We start from the raw sequence: 20,966 nt of genomic DNA, 5'->3' as shown, positions 1-20,966 counted from the left end.
CGTCCTCGTTAGCGTGAAACTAATTAGATGGCCAAGATATATTCGACTCAGAACTTCTGCCGGGACCAAGAGAGAGAGAGAGAGAGAGAGATAAATGGGTATCTTTACTGAGCTATCTTGACCGGCTTGAAAAGCAGCGCGTCTCACTCAAAGCTCAAGACATGGTAAACAGACGCAAGCGCACGTAGATAACATTAATTAGTCACCACACTTCAGTTCTTCGACTTCGAAAGAATTCCGCGAGAGAGAGAGAGAGAGAGAGAGAGGAGTCGCGGGCCATTAATTGTGTTTCGCAGTTTACAAATGCTGCTGTATGGAACTAAACCCGTCACATAAATCTCAATACTTAACCGACATTTACGATTGCAACATCTTAATGCTGGCAACGTCAACGAAACGCGTACAACTGTACGCTGTTAACCCATCTGCGACGAGTGTAATCTATAATTTGCGACTGTCAATAACGCGTATTCGTACGAGTGCAATCGATTTTGCGGTCCCTCCGTCTCCCCCCCCCCCGCGCTGTTTCTCACGCGGGTGGTTCGTCGATTTGAAAAATCGCGTAATTGGCGTCAGAAAGGCCCGATAACCGCGGCTTGGAGCCGCGCCAGGAGATAACGGGCCACTGGGGAATGTCGGATGAAAGAGAAAGAGAACGGGACAGAAGGGCGAGAACCCGAATCGGTTCGGCGCGAAGGGGGTGATAGGGGTGATCCCGGCATCTCGGGATCGTTGCTCCCGATTTTCGCGTAGGACCACGAGCAGCTGCACCTGCGATAAAAAGCGCTCCCACTGACAGCGGTTTAAATCGTTATTGTCGTGCCGACATTTCGCGACGCTATTTATATAAGAAGGGCGCTCTCGTCCCTCGGGGGATGGCGGCGCTTTCAAAGCGGGATGAAAGACTGGACTAGAGTAGAGTAGAGCGAGGCGGCCCACACAAAAGGGGGAGGTCCGATAACGGGCAGAAAATATAAATCTGGACGCGTCGGAATGGCGGCATGAGGAAATTCGATGAGAGCGGCCGCGCATACTGCAGACGAATAAAAGGGACGGGAATGGGGAATCAAATGTGTCGCATAGGCTCGGGAGACCGTGGCCTGAGTAATTTTTCAAAAAAGGCACGAGAGTAGCCCGCGGGCGTGAAAGAAAGAGAGAGAGAGAGAGAGAAATGGAAAGAATACAGATCTCTCTGGACGCTCGTTTGCGGTGCGGCTTCGATTTTTCACCGACGTCTTTTTCGCGTTTCTATCGGTCAGATCGATTCTGACGTTTCTCATATCTATTTATCACGCGGGGTTTGTCGTGACTACTTATTTTCTCGGATTGCCACGTCCAAACATCTCTCGCGGCGTTTCTTGCGAGAACAATCTCGCAGCAGTCTTATGCGAAACAGAAATGTAGGCAATCTGTATATGTATGACCAATCTCGCGCACACCAGGTGTCACAGCCTATAATCCAATACGTAAGATACATTTTTAATACGGATACGATTAAACGAAAATGTATTATATACATCGAACAGCTACCATTTATCTTGGATCGCTAAATCAAACACGCTAGCTTGCTGAGCCGCTTTAATACTGTCACTGATAGGTTCCAAGCAATTCACAATTAAAAAAGCGGGTTCGCAGGTTCGCGTTTATGGATAATTGCTGTGCAAACGTCCAGTCGCTCCAACAGCTACAGAGCTCCAATTTCGTAGCGGATAACGGCAAGACGCGCCACGACGATTTTTGTTCATTAACTTCGGCCACAGCATCCCTTCAACAGGCTTTCTCCCCCCGAGAAGCAGCGCTAACCCCACCAGCAAACCCCTTTTTTCCATTTCTCCCCCATCCCATCCACCTTCGCTGTGTCTCCCCCACCTCTCTAAAAACCCTCTGAAACAACGGGAGCGAAACCACTCCTCCGATTACCGCCCTCTCGCCCCTTCCTCCCACGTGCACGGTCGACGCTTGTGTTTTACCTCGTGCCACTGCAAATGCACCAAGATAAACTGCGAACTCCGAAATTCGGTGCACCCGTATACCCGCCTCTTTGTATTTTCGCTCTCCACGTGTACACGCGTGCGTGTACAACATGTCCGACAAAGAATAGCGAAAGAACGAGTGCGAGCCAGCATCGTGAAATCACGAGCATTCAGGCGTAACAGCGACCGTAATTATCGTGCGCGCGAATAAGCCCTCACGTGTGCTGCGTTCCGCGCGCGATTGCGATTAAACCAGCGATGTAAGATTACGTTGTTCCGCGATTGCGGCGGTCCGTTGCGTTGCATTGTGCGCAACGTGCTGCAATCTCGCCGACATACGGGCTGCCCCGGGTCTCGCACCGATACAGATTGCGTTTTAAGGTCGATTTAATCGAAACGCCGGATCCACGTTGGCCGAGAAATAGAGTTGGTAACGAACCGTTAATGCGACAATAAATGTGTGTGCGTGTGTGTTTTTCATGTGTATACTCATTGTACACGATGATGTAAAAGAGAAACAGCATCCGGAGAAGGAGCACGGGGTATTTTATCAAGCGTAATATCTCACCGTGATTCTCGCGGGGAATAAATACGGGGATTGTGCCATTTCTCTCCTTAGATAGTCCAGCCAGTGGTAATTTTTTAGCGGATGCTGGGAAACAACGCGGGAGCTTAAACGCGAATTTACGGCCTACTCTGCTTCGCGTGGAATTTAGATCGCGCAGCGTATTATCTGCTTCATAAAAATCTGCTTCCACTCGCGCGCCAGGACCGAGGGGTAATCTAAATTCATTCGCTATGAGATAACGCTCGGACGCCACATGCTCGTTGCAACGTGAGATTAATCCATCGTTTATACAATAAAAAGATTCCGCCGCGCCTTTCGCGATTTTGATAGCGGCGCGGCCACTTTTCGTGCTCGATTTAATTCGAATTACTCTCGCGTCGCACACATTGGCGCGCGCGTGTTATATCCAATGAAAACTTTATTCGAATCTGGCTATCCCAATTTGAATATAATGTGAAAACAATTGCAGCGGAGACGAGCTCTAATTCCTCGACGACGGCACGATCTCATCTTGGTTTTATATTAATCTACAGTATCTTATGTATACTATAGAATCGATTATGTATTCCATTAAAGTTTATGTTTAACTTGAAGCGGTCTTTTATTATAACGACGCGCTAAAAATAGAAACGAGAGTTTTATTAATCGATAGATTCTTACAAGATCGCCCCGAGCGTAACAAGAAAGTCTATCTCACGCGCCTTTCTCATTATCTCCTCTCGAGGAAGCTTTTTTTCTGGCGCTTTCTCAGCGCGGAGTCGTTCCTGGCCGTGTGCCGGAAATACGTCCGCGGCTATGCCGCCCTCGAAAGTTTTTATCGCTTGGCTTAAGTGCGGGTTTACAACTTCTTCTTCCACCCGTCCCACCGCGACTTACACCAAGCCGTGCTCGCCGCGTGCTCGCAGCACGAAATCGTAAAGTCGCGAATCAGATTCCCGGGGGTTTACTCAGGCGGTAGATAGAGGCGGAGGTCGTTTCAGAGTAATCGAAGACCTTGTACGGAGATACGGAAGTGGCCGCGTCTTCGACGGCGGATTTTACGACGCTTGCCCGCAGCTTATTAGCTTGGGATACCGGAAAGTTGAATTTTCTGGAGTCAGAAGATTCTCCAAGTTTGCAGTTGGAGAACAGTGGATCCGACTATGAAACAATGGAACTGAAGTTTCACACAGAAATCGATACGTCAATGGATAATTTGGAAAGATTAATAAATAAATTCTCTTCGCATGCAGGAAATAGGATCGTTGTAAAGTATAATGTATTGTGATTCCAACACACATAGAGCGTAACGGATAAACTTCAATCGGTCACCAGCAGTAGAACAGTTCTGGGAATTAGACTTTGATTGGACCCTCGGCGGTGTCTCGATAAAACTCCGATAAAATCGATGATCGTCCCAATAGATTTAGAGGATTTTTTTATTACGCGGCGTGTTGCCCATGCGGTTGTTCCTTTTTCTCTTTGATAGGAGGATATGCAACAAGCGGCGCCTCACCGCCATTCGAGGGGCTTTTACACGTCCTTTGTGTCGCTGAATGGCGTGTCGCTCTGCATTTTTAGTTGATTCTCCCTAACGAAGGGCCGATAAAAGGATGTTTATGGCTAGCTCTGGATCAAAGGTAAGTGCGCTTATGCTGTTAGCGAAAAGCCGGAGAGCCGGCTCTCGTCCGCAAAAGACCATCCCTCTTTCCGCCCTCCCGCGGGCCGCCCCGCCGCCCCGCCGCCCACCTACCTCACACACGACGACAGCATTATAAACGCATGAATATAATTTGCGTGTATACGACGTATACGGGCATACATACGTACGTGTCCGTAATATAGCCCGCCAGCATCATCCGGGTCTTCAGAGAAGCTGAAGTCGCAGACTCGCCCCGGCTACGTTCGCTCCGCGGCTTTAATGTCCGCCGCCTGATTATAACCCCGTCAACAGGTTACATCATTAGGAGCAGACCCGTGTTCGGTAATACGTCCATTGTCTCTCTATGCCTCCGCTCTCGTTTGCTCGTCGCGTCGTTTCTGCCGCTTCGCCCGATTCGTTGTCTTAAAAGCGCGATTTTTTTCACGTCTCATCGCGGCGGGATCAGTGGATTTTTGCACGGTTCAAGCGCGTACGCATTCCAAGTGCTTATCTAGCCCTCTGCTTTTAATTAGGAGCGACTCGGCTGTCTCGGGTGGCATATTAATGTCGATCCGCCCGACTGCGATTGCGAACGCGCGGCGTAATCGATTCGCGCGACCCCCCCCCCTTCCCCCACCTCCGCAAACTCGGTAATGATAGCCGAGGTCAAAGGATGAGCGGAACTTTGCTGAAAGAGAAAATATGGGCGCAAAAAGAAGCGTGAAAGCGGAGGATGTGGAGGAACCGCTCATTTCGGTTAATGACGGCGCTTCCTGCTTGTCCTAAGACGAAGCCTCTAGGATTAAGTAATTTTTCTCTCCGTTTTGATAATTAGAATTACATCGTGTCGATCGGTCTCCATAACCGAGGATCGATTTGCTGTCTGTTGTACTTTGCACAATGCTCCGCGAGGCTTGCGTAGGCAACACGAATATACGAATGCTGATGAGATTTTGATTCGAATTTCAACGCTTTTATTGTTGCGTGCACGTGACGATTACTGATGGTAAAACATTGTCGCAACAGAGACCAATGTAAATGTTAATCCAACATCAGCATCCTCGGTACCTCGAAAAACATTCCGTAAATAGTTGTACGTGAAAAGCCACCTTTTCATCGGTAATATCTCAAGTGCGCGACGTGACTCGAACAAAGGAGCGCAACGAGTCGCGGTACGATAAGGTCTGAAAATGGTTTTTCTGGCTTTTGACGTGCTAGCGCGTTTCGACACGTTGCAATATTTTCGCTGTGAAATTTGCGAGTTTTTTCCCGTCGCACGCCCAAGCTTTTCCGCGCTACGCATCGCATCGCGCTCAACAAGCGAGCGAGCGCCGGTAATTTCGATAAAAGAAGAGTGAAAAAATATTGCATTAGCAGCGCGACTGTGCGGCGAAATAAGCGTGACACCCGGATATACTTGGGATATACGCGGATTTCTATTTATCTTGGCGCGTCGTGTGCCCGCGCGTTTGTTTTACGTTATATTAAAAGGATTGCAGGCAGGCGCGGTCGTGTCATATCTCATTAAACGCACCAATGCCACGCAGCACTCGATTCTGTAAACTTTTACTGTCGCGCACAACGAATATTGCATTTCATAAACCATAAACGTCCGTCGCAGGCCCGCATAAAATATACGCGTAATGTTCGTTACAGATATTATATCCGCTCGAGAATGATGCTTAAATGGCACGTCATGCCAATTACTCCACCGCTGCGAGACTGCCGATATTCATCGCGAAACACGGGCGAACACGCGGATATTTCACGGAGCCGCGTCGGTTACGGATTGCACCACTCCAAATTTTTTCTTTCTCGTCATCGGCAAAGCCGGTCGGATATCGTGAGTAACTCTCGATCCTTCGCGGGAGAAAACTTGACTGAAACAAATTGTAAGGCGACTCACGAGACGAGCATTGCCGATAGAAAACGTATCGAGAAACGCCGACGAGGGGGAAATGAGAGAGACGGGCGACGCGGAGATCTAAAATTATCCGGCGGGGAAGGACGGCGGAGGTAACAACGTACATTAGTCGAGACGAGCGGGAAATTCGAGGCTGCACGAGGTAGCAAGGATACCAAAGCCGCGAAAGAAGGGCCAGACAGGGGAAGAGCGGCGGGTGCCGCTCGCGGGTGACGGGAAATTTAGCGACGGTTTCGGGTAATTCCTGAATAAGGATAACCCGGACACGTTCGCTCGCTCGTTCGTTCGTTCGTTCGTTGTAGCAGCCGGCGGCAGTGGCGGTGGGCCGACTGGTTCGTGAGCTAAATTAAAAGCACGAATCGCTCCGAGCTAGGAGCCCTCTTCCTTTGATCCGCCGGGGTGGTGGCGACGGGTGGCCCGGGGGGTGTGTACGTGACGTTATTACGAAGACCCCCTCGTTTCGCGCGGCAAACGCGAAATCGAAGCCCGATATTTCAATATATTCCGTCCGTCGAGTGGCGAACTTTCGTTAAGCGCGATTCGCGTTCGGTTCCGGGAGACGCGACGAAGCGACTGCTGCGAGAACAGCTAGTTACGAGATCCCCCCCTAATCCGTCCCCATCGTGATCGACTAACGAACGTTTGCAGCTGGATGTGCCCACCGACAAGATATAACGCTGTATCGCTGAAACGTCGAGCGGAAACGTCGTTTCTGCAATGCTAATACGGTAGCATCGCTGGAAGAAACGTTGCATCCGCGATTCCCCGGGTCGCGTTTGGCGTTTTCGATTTTACCTCGGAGAGACCGTGAACGAATCCATGAAGAAGAATTGTTTCGAACGTAACACGAACAATAGCCGAGATTGCCCGTTCGATCGCGTGGTGCATTACCGAAGACGGATGCTGATCGCTGCAGTTCGCTTGCGAGAGCAAAGCGACGAGGATAATGAGAGAACAATGGGAACGTAAAATATTCTCGCTGCCGTCACACGAGGGTAAAAAGATACGCCCAGGACGTGGTGCACAAGGGGAGTAGGTTCTCCAACGTTCCGATCGTTTCGAGATTTTTCGTCGATCGGGTGAGTTCGAAATAACCACCGTGGCATCGGTTTTCGCTCGGTGCCGCGCGCCTCCGATTTCAAAGTTGCCCGCTACCGTGGTTATTCTGTTCGTTGTTTTCTCAGCGTCTACTTACACGGCACGCCACGGCGATCGCTTTCAAACGAAATATCACCGGATACCGGTGTGAGTACCAGCGCGGGCGATACGATCGCCAACATTGATGTTTACCCCATCAACAGCTTGCCTGGAGTAAGAGGAGAGATCTTTTCCGGGGGATTGGAAGAGAGCGCTGAAAGCAAAACTTGTCAGGACCGGTGTTTACCTACCTCGGGCTCGGTTTAACGGATCGCGTCCACACGAAAAACCAACCAACGTCGCATTATAATGCCGTCCAGAGCGTAATCTCGTCGGAACGCGATGATGAAAAGCGCGCGATCGGAGCACGCGTTACTCGCGGAGCGGCCAGCATTTCCGTTCCCGCCAGTTTTCACCCTCGTCGCTTCTCGTTCAACGTTTCTCTCACGTAACACTTGGACGAAGCAGAAGTCTGTGTTCCCTCCGATGATCTCGTCGGAAACGCAAACTCGCGGCACCTGGAGATTATTAGCGGCCTCGTCGATCACTATAATTCGCCCGCTTTATCTCACGCGCCGCTCGTTTGGACTCGAGGTGAATTCCCGCTCGACGGATTCGCAAACAAATCGACGATCGCAACCGTCCACCGGCTAATTACACGAGACAAGATGAAACTCACGCGGCCTGCGCGCGGCCACTGTTCGCGGACGATTAAATTCTGTGGCGTCCGCATTCCGACGATTGCGCAAGACGAACGTGGTTGACGTAGGCATTAATCACCTCGAAGAACGCACTCGGCAATTTATTTCAAAGCGGGTTCGAAGTCTCACGGAATATGCATCAGTCGGTTAATGCGGTATTTTGACCCGCTCGGTGATTTCCGATCCCCCCGTCATTGAATAAGAACGACAGCCTGAGCTCGATATAGGCGCAAATGTAAAATAGACGAAGGTTGCGTATTTGACAAAATTGTAATATCTACAATTCTTCTGCTCGTTTGGGTGTTAATTCGACATTAATCTTGACAGTAACAAGTTATATTATTGATATCGGGTACAGCCTCAAACGCGTATATGAGGTTTTTATTTATGTATTATTATGCATTATTATATATATACATATATAAATACAGCGCTCTTAACTATTATAAATTTTACACTCAGTTGTATAATCTCCTGCTGTCGTGATAGCGTTAATATTAATTAAATGTTTCAGCGCTAAAATTAAGTCAAAAGGCGATGATATGCTGGAACACTGTGCAGAAAGAGAGAGAGAGACATTATTACGTCACTCCGGTGGTCCGGTGAAACTTTTACATTCGTTTAAAATGCAGCAACGACTCCCAAAAGAAGATCCTACCTTGAGGTGAAGAACCAAGAGGACCTCTTCATTTTCCCGTGGGGCACTAATGTTTCGTGCCTTGGTAATTCACTGCGTGGCAAAGAGAACGATCACACGATCACCGTACTCTACTCGTGGATAACTCTCGCTGTCGTCGATGAAAAGCACTCCGTCATTCGATAGCGAACACGAGAATGCGTAATCTCTTCCGAGGATTGTGCGTCGGACAACTTCCGTGTTCGACAACGGTCTACCTCGCGATCGAAAGCGAGATCCTCATTTTCGCGTCGGTCTGGCCTACTGTCTCCGACGTCGGGACAATGCACGAGACACTATGATACACACTGATCGCAAAACTGGCGATTAAACGGAAATTCACACGTACGGCCCTTCAACTGAAAACTCTCGAGACTCCCCGCAGCCCGGAACAAATATTCAAAACGTGCATCCGGGAGCTCGTGTGCCGGGGTGGACGCGTGTGTAAATTCACTGATTTTACGGTTCACTCCGGCGACGAGGAACGACGAATGATGTAAGCTATTGACAAGAAAGTGCGAGAGCAAGCTGCCTGCTCACGGCGCACATCACCTTCGAGTGATCGCGAGACGAGGAACTTCCGCTTTGTACTTCGGTCCGACGCCGTCGAAACATCCGGCCGATCTCGGAGTCAGTCGCATGTCCAGGCAAACGCTTGCTCCACACGTCCACGAATATCTAAGTGACGACGCACTCGCGACGCGACGGCGATGTCCTGGCGAATCGACCGGAAACCGACGTTCTTTCGCGCACGAGCCACCGACTGTTTCGCATGCCAACGATCACGAGCGTTGCTCGCGCCGCTCCGACTCGATGCTCTTGCGATCCGCACTCTGAGGAAAGCCGGTCAATCGACTATCCAATCCGAGCGGTCCGCTCGTGGCCAATAATCCCGACGAGATCGCTGGACGCCTCCGAAGAAACCGCCGACCGCATCTTATCTCCGGGATCTTAATCACTATCGCGAATTAGCCGAGTGCGCGATGGTGCGCCGCAGTGCATCGATTCTGCCGATTGAACACGAGAGTGGATCTTGAAAAGCCAACCTGGTGAGAGGCATCTTCCGAATCTACCAGTCGATCGCCCAATTCCGATCCACCTTGACTCGCCTCGAGACAGAAATCAGGGCGATATTCAACTCCGACAGAAACCCGACGGTCGCGTGCGACGTGTTTTCACCGTGCCATACATCTTTCTCTTTCGATGCTTTGATCACCTGGACCAGCACTGTGCGGTAATCGCTGATAGCCGTCGCGAATGAGACATCTCACTCGTGGCCCGGGGGATCGCCTTTCGTCCGGTATTCCGTCGCTGCACTGTCATTCACGACACTGACAATCAAAACGATTCCTCGCACCGTTTCCTCCCTCGCGTCAAATCTCGCTTGAGCAAAGAGCGGACTCGCGAGGGGTGAGCAGCTCGGGACGCAATTGCCTCTCGGCGATTCGGGTTTCACTCGAGAGTGGAAACCGGATTGTCACACCAGGAAGAGGACAGTACCCGAGGAACGACAACCTGTTAACGACGACACGAGCGGAACGCGAGGGCACGAAGCAGGGGGATGATCGCTCGCCGTACATTCCTCTCATCGCGACGGTGCATCTTGCGCGGTCCTCTCACGCGGAACTGCCAGACCGAGAACTACCAGCCCGAGGACTCGTCGACATCGAGACGCGCGAGCACTCGCGTAGAACCCGCGACGATTCCGAGGATGCCAGCGAGCACCACCTCGCTCGAAAGCACCGCGCGACCTCCCCTCGTTCCCGAAATAGCGAACCGCTCGGTTGTTCGCCGTGATTCGCGAACTGATTCGTGTCGGTCGACTGTCGACGCGCAGCGTGGCGGCGGTCGCGAGGTGACAACCGCTGCTGCCGCTGCTACTGCTCCTGGTTCCTGCTGTTGCTGCTGATAGTGCTGCTCGCGCGCGCTGGTGGACGAAGGTGGCGACGGGAGGGTATGCGCGACGACGGTGGGGACGGTGGTGGTGGCGTCGGCGTCGGCGTCGGCGTCGGCGGCGGCGGTTTCACGGCGGTGGTCGATCGGTCGGTCGGTTGGTCGGTTGGTCGGTGCAGGCGGCAACGGCAACGGCGGCGGCAACGGATGGATGTGCCAGAGTGCGAGCTTACGACGGAATGAGAGGAAAGCTCGGCTTACGGGGTGCGTGGCATCACCGACTCCGCGATGAGCGAGAGAGTTGCGCGTTATCGACCCATCCGCGGGCTGTATTCCTCTACCGCTCTCTCCAATCCACGCGGCACACGCTCCTCGCTCTACGCACCCGCCGCGCACGACGCACAATGCGTAACCTACCTACCTACCTATCTATCTATCGTCGAAAATTCGCACGCATGCACTTTGCTCCACTCCACTCGACCAGACTCCGCTTCGGCGCGCTGTCGACGTTACTCGGCATTGAGCGAGCGAGCGACGCAACATCCTCTCGATCCGCTCGATTGATTGATCTCTGCAACCTGCACTTGCGGTGCACGAGAAAAGTTTGGCGCAACGAGAATGAAATCGAGCGAGGGATAAGGAGCAAAGTACTGCTATACTACGATTGAACAAGTCGCATGGAATGAATGGAGGAGAGAATAAAAAAAGACGTGACAGTTTTACGAAAATGTCATAACAGCATTCTTTGAAAAGAATTGTAGCATATTTAAAATTTCTACTAATAACGCACACAAATCTTTGCGCGCGATTATGCATTGGATCCATTTGCCGAGTCTCCCCGAGGAAGTCGGCATCGAGCAGCCTTGAAACTCAATTATACCAGGAACAATCGTAAACTACTAAATTTTGCGGGACCGTCGCGCATTCTCTCGCCGCGCTCACGCAACATTTAACAGCCGCATTTAACGCTCAAACGAAATTTCCGCGTCCGTCCGACCGTGCGCGGAAGCGTTCCGGGTTTTCCGTTCCCCGATCGCGCGCAACAATGAGGCCCCGGCGCTCGACTTGAATATCTAAATTGTATCGGCTGTTTCCGGCCGAATAACGCCGATGGCTCTCCACGCGAGAACGAATAATTCCAGTGCATGCGCGGCATACACACGAGCGGCCGGAAAAGCGCCGGGAAGCGGAGTGGCGCGCTTCGCCCGGTCGCCGGCAAACAACGCCGACATTCAAAATGAAATTTGTCGGGGCTGGATTACCGCAGAGCACCACCGACGCAGTTTTAATTACTTTTAATTATTCTGTCGCTATACATTTTTTTTGCGCACCACGCGCTCGCCCCTTTCTTTTGACTGTTAACGAAATCGGACGCGCTCGGTACGAGCGATTCTTTTCATATAAAATTTCGAAGGGATCGCGATTGAAATTGCTGTGAATGGTGCAAATGCAGCATTGAATGTATGATTGAATATATTATATAATAAAAAAAATTATTGATGGTTATGTAATTATGCTAATAAATTAGTCAATATTTTTGAATATATAATTTTCCTGAAATATCGATTTCACAAAAAGATTCGAAGGCTGAGAGGGAGAGGAGGTTATATTTTTATCATTCTAAGGAATCGTGTATTCTGTAACATGAGAAACAGGTGGATTTTCATAATGCTGTCGCCTTTCAAAACCATGCCGGCGATAAAAACAAATTAATTTTTTCACAATTGGCAGGACAGAAAGCTTTTTGTAGTACAATGAAGTGACTGCTAATTATCTACGGTCTTTAGGCGTGACAAAAGACCGAGTTCATCAAATGCAGACTACATATTCACAACGTGCATTACGTTTCACGTCGCTTTACGACTTCCAAAGCTATGGTTTTACGGCTCGATGCGGTAGCATTGTAGCGCCATTGTGCCTCGATCCTGCAATGGCCACAAAGAGATCTGCTCGCGGGTCGCCGATAATCTGAAAAGGTCCGATAGAAGTGCACGGGAAAAACTGGAATTCTGTGGGAACTTTTCCGCTATTTTCCGATAAAACCGAATGCATAAGCAAGAGGAGGCTTCTCTTTAAGACAATGTAGGTCGAGCAAGGATTTATCACAAAAATTATATTGTGCTTCGTTATTGCACATTATTTTTCCTCTCTCTCTCTCTCTCTCTCTTTCTCTTAAACATGTGTCGTACGTAATCTGAGATATCAAATTTTATTAAATCACGGAAAATTTATTTCATATATAAGTGCAGTATTAAACTATGCATTGATTTGCCCGAGGCTAGCAGTGTTTATCCATTTACAGAAAAATCATATATCATCGCTATAAAACTTGCGAAAAAATATTGCTCAGCTAATATAACAACCACGTGCTTAGGCATCGTGACAGATTGAATCGGCTTTCGTTGATAAATCATAAGGATGCTGCCAGCGGCCGTTATAATTTATCCCGGATTTTCGTACACAATTACCGGTCGCGATATTAGTGCCGCCCGATTATGGCCCGAATAACGGCGCTTGGAGCGAGCCTGGCGGAGGCACTCCAGAGGGGAGGAAAAAAAACAGGGAATCCGCGGGGGATTTAAAAAGGTAAAACGCAGGTGTGGGGAAAACAGTGACGAAAGCTGAGGACGATATTGACACAAGTTTCAGTTTAATTTCTCCGCCGGTAAACATTGGATTTCCATTGCTCGCCTCCTATACACTTCTGCCACCCCCTTTTTAACCCCCATTCGTCGACCAGCAAACTCTCGAAGCGAATCGAAACTGTAACGAGCCGCATTCGGCGCTGGCTAAAATATGCTTTCAACCTTTCGAATTCATTCGCCGGTTGAATACGAATGTCGCGATATTTCGCAACAGTGCGATCTCCATCGCGCAAAACACGCGCGCAGGGATGTTTGTCGATAGTAATCACGATGTATCGTGTCACTTATTAATTGCATCTAACGCGCTAGCAAATCTGCTAAATTTTGTTCGCTCGCATATGGAGTCCCAGGCCGTAGTGATTACGCGCGTAACAACACCGTTTTACTATTTTAACGCGTTTGTCGCGTTATCAGTCGCGTGACTGTAATCTTGTCGACATTGCGAAATTTTCTCGTTAAATCGGATCGACGCATGCATCGAGCTTACGCGAAACTTACAAAAGCCATTTGCGCATAACCGCATAACCGCGCAACGACAATTTGCCCGACGATCACGCGTGTTACGAATTACACGGATATTTCAAGGTATATAATGTTTATGTGTTTTCAAACGTATTGCGTAAAACGCACTTGTACATCGGTGCCGTAGCGTGCTCGAAACGCTGCGTCCAGAAACAAAAATATGCTTTTACCTGGCATCAAAATATGCTTTCAGAGCCCACCAGTAAGCTTGTTTAGCGTTGCTTTGGCAAGTAAGCGCGACGCGGCCATATTTCGAAACGTTCGAACGACACACCGATGAACCGATATCGCCAGCAATGCGAAATTCGCTGCTCGCGAAAGTATCTCGCATTCGCACGTATGTATGTATGTGCCGATAACGATCGCTGATATAGGACGCATTATTAATCAGCGCCGGCGTATCTGGCACATTCGCCTACTAAATTGCTAATCGAAGTAGCGTGGCGACAAAGTCGTAAATTTGCCGGCTTATAAATCGATCGGAAACGGGCGAGCTTCTTTCCGCCGCGATTTATCGAACACACTGCGACGATACAGAAATTGGCCTATTAGCATGGAAATGGTATATTCTTAGGAAAGACATTTACTCTCTCGATGAGACAATCACTCGCGCCAGGCAATCTGATGACTTCAGCGTTATGTTAATTCGAACTCGCAGGATCCAATTCGATACCGATCAAATTACCGAACGTTCGTCGTGTCGCAACAATGAAATAATCGTTTTCTCATTAATTTATTTATATCCCGACGCGATAACCAATTTGAAACTTGCCATTCTATATTGTCAACTACATTTAAATATTGCGATTAATATAATTTTCACACGTATGTGAGGAATTTCTATTACTATCTCGTGACGGTCGATTTATTTTATACGCAATATTTTACCTGCTATAAAAACATTTTCAGATTTTAAATTACGATAGATTAATGAAATTATGCACATTAGTTTTTCATGGGAAAATGTGTATCTAAAATGTATTTAAAATGGTTTCGATCAGACGTATCTGAATGTTCTGAAAATTACCTGAATATCATCGAAACCGGCTATTTCTACGGGAAAATCTAATAATACGTCTCCCACCACAAGAAACGTTGACGCTAATAACGCGATAATGAACAAACGGCGCGCCGCGTGAATGTTTCACGGCGTGCATTCGGTATCTATTAACAACGCCAATGGACGTAGCTGAAATATTTATAACGTATAATTAACCGAGTAATTGTCAATGGGACTTGGCAATTATCAATCGTCCCGTTTACAGCGCCGGTTGCTAATTTGCGCGTTCGTTAATATTTTGCCCGATTGTCATTCAATCGCTATGCTATACGCGCTATAACAAACTTTCGTTAGAAGAGAACTGCCCGTTCCAGTCGTATAAGTAATGTAACAGAATAACACAACGCAGTTCAAGCTACGGGCCAGTTCGTGTGTAACATGACGAGGATCCAATTACCGAGGCCCTTTAATTTAATATCGGGTGTCGTCGAACAATGCGTCATGCAATATGGGAAGCCACATTGTAACGATTTCCATTCATTCCCATTTCCAACTATGATCATTGCAACGGAGCGCACGTACTAATTCCGCCGAATATTTTGCATACGGCGTAGCTGCGTAGTCAGCGGAAAAGTGTAATGTTTCGTCCGTCGAAATTTTACCTCACAAAACGTGCGGCAAAAATCGGATCAAACGAATCTACGGAGCACGTGCTATACAAGTTGGAGAGTCTAGTTCTCGACCAATTCCGAGAAGGTATAGCGTGTCATCTTCTCATCGTTGTGGTCGTCGTCGTCGTCGTCGTCGTCGTCGTCGTCGTCGTTGGAACCTTCTTCTATTTTCGATCGGCGCATTGCATAACCCGGCTCGCAGAAGAGGAACAGAAAGAGGACGAGTAAGAGCGCTCGAGCATGTGCACGCGTGCACATGTTACTCGTCCAAACTTCGTACGTGAAAAATACAGAGTGATTCTCAGACCAAATTTAAAAAATTTTTTAAATACGGTCAATTTATTATTTACTTATACTATATACTAAGTATTATTATTTACTGAAATAATAATATGGATAAATTATCAAATTTAATAAAGATAAATTATTAAATCTTCAAATTCTGTCGTACTCATCAAAAATAAATCAACAAAGTTAAGAATGTTTTGAGTAGTCAACGAAATAATTGAACGCAGCAATAATAGAAGCAATAATAAAAGCATAATCGACATTCTTGAGAAGGAATCAGGTTTTCCTATTTTTTTTCTTGCATAACGACAGAAAGTAACAAGCATCAAGAGTAGGGCCCGCGTGTTCAACATGACCGTCCTGTCGCTGCACGTGTGCGCTTGACGCGGCATATCCGCGCTTGCATTTAAGAGCGGGATCATGTTTGAGGTTTCGAGTTGATCAAAAGATCTCCGTTCTCCTGTGTGTACGGCGTGGCGCGCGCACGGCAAAAATAGCAACAACTATTCTATTACAGGTTACATATGAGCGCAGCTGGGACCGAACGTACAACACATATCTCGAGAGGAGAAACGTGGCGAGCGCGCGCGCTGGATTTTAACGGCGCCGACGTGTTTGTCATTTTCGCAAACATATATCACTTGTCGGAAGCTCCGTCCCGTTGTTCGACAGCTACAATTTTCAAGGCGCCGTGAAATTTATTGTTCGCGAATTCTAGTTGTCGGGGCGACTTCATAAGTTCCACGTCCCGAGGATAAATATTTGCGATCTTTCGGCGATCATCAGGTCGATGTATATGTGTGTGTGTGTGTATGTACATCGGGAACATGTATGCCGGGCCATAAACGCTAATTGGTCCTACCAAATAACGCCAATTAACGTTCATATACAATGCATTTTAAATTGGATCGCATTACCGGACGGAATCAGATACACAACGCAGATATATGCACGCGCACCGACGCGACGCGGGGAAAAAGGGAGAATGTTTCGAAACTATTTAAAATGTCTGTATTCAGCTACGAGCGCGTGCGATGAATTTTTTACGATGTTAGCCATGAGCCAACTTTTTATTGAAGTGTGAATCGATATCAACTTGCATCGAAATTCCTGGAATGTTCCAAAGAGACTTGATAAAAGCGGAAAGGCGCGTATGCCGTTTCGCCATGCGCGAGTACGGCTGCATCTTTGGTAGCAACTAAAGTAGCTCATTTCGTTTCATCGCGCTCTTTTATCGAGCTGCTCGCATTCGATCGACCAGATCGAAACGACTCTGAGAACCGCGCGGGATACCTTCGTATCTCGCGTGCAGTTTGTCGACCGGTTCCTAGCGCTTGATTATGGCAGTAAACGTGCGTCCGCATATTGCGGGTGTTAAACGAAGAAGACACTTATCCCAGGAAGTTTTCCGCGATCTGCCGATAGAAATTCTCCAACTCCAGTTCCATTCCCTTACCGCGTCTTCCGCGTCTTAAGGGGTACTTTCTCCGTTTAAAAATATCTCGTGAATTTTCTTCCGCCGCGGAAACGTGCCGCTCCTTAGCTCGCGCGAACGGTTCCCGCATTATTCGCAGATCGGCGAATTTATCGGTAACTCATACTTTCGCGCCTCGCGCACACGTATATACTGTATCATTAATTACGCGCTGGCGGATATAATCTGCCGTTAGCGTTGGAAATTTTCAGGCATTAAAACCAATTACGATGATCGCGCGCTAACCTCCCGCGGCTGAATAATGAATCGCGAACGACGACGTCCGCGTCGATCATGCAGGATCAATCGGTCCTCCAATCGATCGCGCGAGCTCCTGATCAATTATGCCGCGCCATGGTCGATCCATCCATCCACCGTCCACCCGTTCATCCGTCGCGATACCGTACACGCTTCGCTACCGGAACGGATGCCCGCACTTCGCCGAATTATATATGCGGGATATAATAAGCTGCCGGTCCTCGAGATATCGGCGAGTTATGAGCCGCTTTAATGGTCTGTAGTGTTTGATTTACAGGCGGATCCGCGGCACTGCCGGATGCATTTCCATGACTCGCGCGCGTGCAATAAAGCGCGGCTGCCGAGGAAGGAATCGCGGCGCATCTTTCACGGCGATAGATCTCTCATCGCTCCACTTTCCGATTAGCAGCATCTGGCAGCCGACCTTGCGTGAACGCCATCGCTCGCTCGCATGACGAAATCGCCTGATATAAACCATTACGACGACGAATTTATTCCAGATATGCCGGGAAAGAGGCGTTTTGCCTCGTGCGATTGATCCTCGAATTGAACATGTACACAATGAGTGATACAAGAACATTAAAATAAAACGTGACGTTGTTAGCGAGGGGTTGGTCACTGAGGTAATCTTTGTACAAGGGCTAGGTAATTCTTAGGGTAGTCTCAGATAATCTGAGGTAATTTAAGGTAATCGTGATACCATGCGCGATATATATTCAGTATATCTAACCGCCGAGAGACAACCAAATATCGGAAACGCAACCTTTCATATGTTTTCGGGTCTATATGTCCGCCGAGCTGCCTGCTCTTTTCTTGATTCTTTTGCTCTGTGCTAGTTTATTATTTTTTTCTGGTTTTATATCGAAATCGATCAAAATGGAAAATTCTGAACAATCATCGAGGGAACTACCGGCTGAAATCAATACGGAAAATACGGCATTGATGAATTTTGACAGTAAATTGAAACTTTTGCCAAGTTATGTGATCGAACTGTTGTAGTATTAGGTAATCTTAAGGAATCTGAGGTAATTTAAAGGTAATCCGTATCAAGGGTAATTTTTGTACACTATAACCGCTAGTGACCAACCCCTCGGTTGTTAGTAGTTGTCGAGTTTTGCAAACATGTTCTCTTGGAAGATTCAAGTGCTTTTTTCATCCTTTTTGTTGATCAGTATCACCAAACACGATCGAATACGTAATTTTGCAAGCATGCTGTCAAGATAAAAAGAGCAATTTTATACTTATGGGGTCCATTTGTAACCGGAATAGTTGGTCGCGCCTTCTGCGAATGATATTTGAGAACATCCGCCCCCGGAAGATACTCGCCGGAAGATACCCGCCGGAAGATACCCTCGCTCAGTATTTATGGAGCAATATGGCTCGCACAACGAACTAGGTATACGCGCGGGAGGGTGTACATCATCGCGCGGACCGTGCACGTTCGCGTTTCGTAATTGTGCAACGGGCAGATAAACTGGCAGGTAAGTAGCTCCCGCGAAATGAGTTATGCGCATCTTTGAGTTTACTCACAGCGCGCGGGAGACTTTTTACCTTTCCGCTAATCCGAATTTATGGACACACCAGCGTCCGTCTCGCGCCAGCGGAAACGTATGAAAAATTTAATTTATCGCGAATTAAGAAAACAAGACGCAAGTTAATCAAGCGTGAGTAATTATCCTGGAAAGACGCGGGGTAAACAAATTTGCTCATTGAACTTTTCTCGAGGTACACGAAACTTTATACACTAGCGAAAACTGTGACCAAATGCAGCGGCGGCGGCATGAAAAAAGAAAAAAAACGGAGCATCGTTGCGAACGCGAAAGAATAATTTTCGTAGCGAAGAACATAGCAGGATCTTGATATTTCCCGTTCGCGTGGCAGCGCGATGGAACACGCATATCGGAACCATGTCGAATACTACATACGGTACATCCTAAGGCTAATGTTGAAAATGCATGAAACTCGAGTAAAGAACTCGATGCAGCGTGCACAGATAGAACAAACATTGCTGTATATGTATATGGACATGTTACAACGGGATTCCATTTCGGATTTATAATCCACGAACGGAGGAGGTGACTTCCGCGCTTGTCGAAGACAACGCGCGAGAGAACGATCTGATTGCAAAAGACCAAACGAACTGACTTCGTCGACTTCGGTAAACATCCGGGCGACGCCGTCGGCGTGTATTAACGTCCAAACGACGTTCTCCGCGGGGCGTGTATGGGACTTGTCCAAGGCGGGCGGAAATATCGCGAGAGTGCTCCCGGGAGCGGAAACACGAGGAGAAAAAGTTAAGAACGGAGCGGACGGAAGTATATCTCCCGGCCAGCTGCCGGGGTTGGTCCAGGAGCAGTTCTCTCGTCCCTCGCTATCTTTCGACTCTCGGTTCTGCGCGGAGTTTAATATAATGGCTAATATCATCGGGAGGATCCGTACAATGCAAACAATTTGAACCTGCCCGGCCGCGTCGAGAGCGAGAGAAACGCCGGGCGAAGAGGGATGTGCGGGATACGGGGGTGCGACGAGAGGGTGGCGTACGGGGGTACGGGGCTGAGCGTGCGATAAGGCGAGCAATGAACAGAAAATAGCGCGCCCGTCCGCCGAGGAAACTGCGGGCTCCCAGTCGGCTAAATACGACGGACATCGGTAATCGATACCGCACAATGGCCCGCGGAAAACGTACTCTGCTCATGGGGGTGGGCGCGTAATATCACCCCCGCGTCGCGTACACGCGTACGACTCCATCGCGATCGCCATTTCCTCGTCGCGATTCGCCGATCATTTCGCAACTATGCTATTTTTCCTTGTGACGGGCTGGTTCTCGGTGATTCGCATCGATTGTCCGGCCAAGACAGCGTTTCGATAAGGCGGCGACGTTTGATGTCTGATTCCTGCTTTAACTGTGTATCGCTTCGTTAATCACCGGAAACGCGTGATTGCGATCCGCTGTCCCAGATACTTTTATAATTATTACCGCAGATTTTATTAGATCAAGCATCAAGATACCTCGCGCCACTGAACAAGCACCCGTTTACGAGAGCGGTTACGTTACCTTATTATCGTGTGTCAACAGAAAGTTTCTACGATCAATTCACTGAATCGCTCGGTTCGTCTGATCCAATGCATAACGATCGCTACTCCAATCGCTGCGCGCGTTTTCCCGCAACCAAGATTTCTTAATTACGCGCGTTATCTCGCCGTTCCCGAGACTTTTCCGCGTCCGGTTCGACCGGCGTCATTAGCTTCGTCATTCGCGTAATTCGGTCGCGGTTGATTCCCCGTGATTTTAATAGCCGCTCGTCCCGAACGAGTGAACGAGAAACGATCACGAAACGGCGACGAAGGAAGGGAAGAGGAGGACTGTCCGATCGACCTTTATTAGACGGCGGGACTGGCTTAGCAGGACGGAAACACGTGGCCGTCGGCCACTGGCCGATTCCGCGTCTGCACGTTGTCCGGTGAGAGAACAGCACGCGAGAATAGATCCTCTCGTCGGTATTATTTTTCGCAACTGGGTTAATTCTCTCTCCTGCTCTTCTCCCTTTGTTCCGCGGCGCCTTTATATGCACGCCGCGCCGTCGCTGGCGTCGCCAACACAGACAGTAGCAGTAT

General features: G+C 48.7%; 1 protein-coding gene across 5 annotated transcripts in view; it reads right to left on the bottom strand.

The window, feature by feature from the left end:
- Positions 1-20,966, bottom strand: part of LOC105280652 — a 379,732-nt gene that overhangs the window by 265,114 nt on the left and 93,652 nt on the right. The window contains exon 1 of one of the 5 annotated variants that reach the window (XM_011341362.3): positions 8,583-10,576. The exons of the other annotated variants lie outside the window; for them this stretch is intronic. The gene's annotated coding sequence lies outside the window, so the exon portion shown is untranslated. Of the gene's footprint in view, positions 1-8,582; positions 10,577-20,966 lie in introns of those variants that run through there. 5 annotated transcript variants of the gene reach the window in all.

The sequence above is a fragment of the Ooceraea biroi genome, chromosome 4, assembly GCF_003672135.1.
Source record: "Ooceraea biroi isolate clonal line C1 chromosome 4, Obir_v5.4, whole genome shotgun sequence".
Lineage (NCBI taxonomy): Eukaryota > Metazoa > Arthropoda > Insecta > Hymenoptera > Formicidae > Ooceraea > Ooceraea biroi.
Note: the sequence above shows the minus strand (reverse complement) of the source record. Positions and strands in the feature narration are given on the sequence as shown.